The 816-nt window shown below is 50.1% G+C and overlaps 1 non-coding gene across 1 annotated transcript; it reads left to right on the top strand.

Moving 5' to 3' along the window:
• Positions 1–485: 485 nt before the first annotated feature.
• Positions 486–558, top strand: TRNAK-CUU. The gene has a single exon. It is a non-coding gene; the product is annotated as a tRNA-Lys (tRNA).
• The last annotated feature ends 258 nt before the right edge of the window (positions 559–816 follow it).

Genomic DNA, 816 nt, shown 5'->3' with positions numbered 1-816 from the left:
ATTTAAAAGACAGTGTGGCTCATGGGTTGTTTTTTTTTTCCCCAAGATTTTATTTATTTATTGACAGAGAGCACAAGCAGGGGGAGCAACAGAGGGAGGAGAAGCAGGCTCCCTGTGTCTGATGAGGGGCTCGATCCCAGGACCCCGGGATCATGACCTGAGCAGAAGGCAGACACTTAGCTGACTGAGCCACCCCGGGTGCCCCTGGTTCACGGTTTTTAAACCAGTGCCTCGGGGCACCCAGGGACTCTGTGGAACCCCCTCAGGCAACAGGGTGGTGGCTACCAGCCTCTTTAATCAGGGCAGAGGGTCTGTGTCATTAGTTTTCTCTCCAGCATAAAGATTTTGGAATAAAATTTTCCTAGGCTTCAAATGGATTTGCAAATCATTGGTAAGAGGGTTTTGTCTGAAGAGGCATGCAAACTGCCCTTGCTTCTCTGAAATGCTGGTTTAAAGATCTGAATTAGAACCCAGGAGTCAGGGGTGCCTGGCTGGCTCAGTTGGTAGAGTGTGTGACTCTTGATCTCGGGGTCATGAGTTCAAGCCCCATGTTGGGCATGGAGCCTACTAAAAAAAAAAAAAAAAAGAGAGAACCCAAGAATCAGTACTGAATAAATGCATCAGATGATTCTCATTTCTCCAGCCAGTTTGGGGAAAAAAGAGGGACGTGCCTTTGCGTTCCACCTCCCTGTCCTCAGGGGGGCCTGGGTCAAGCCCCACGCCTCCCTTCCTCACCTAAGGGACTGTCAGGAACTCTGTGACATGCTCCTTGCCAGCCACAGCTGTGGGGTAGGACTGCTCCTGAGCTTGTAATGA

The sequence above is a fragment of the Ailuropoda melanoleuca genome, chromosome 6 (assembly GCF_002007445.2).
Source record: "Ailuropoda melanoleuca isolate Jingjing chromosome 6, ASM200744v2, whole genome shotgun sequence".
NCBI lineage: Eukaryota > Metazoa > Chordata > Mammalia > Carnivora > Ursidae > Ailuropoda > Ailuropoda melanoleuca.
Note: the sequence above shows the minus strand (reverse complement) of the source record. Positions and strands in the feature narration are given on the sequence as shown.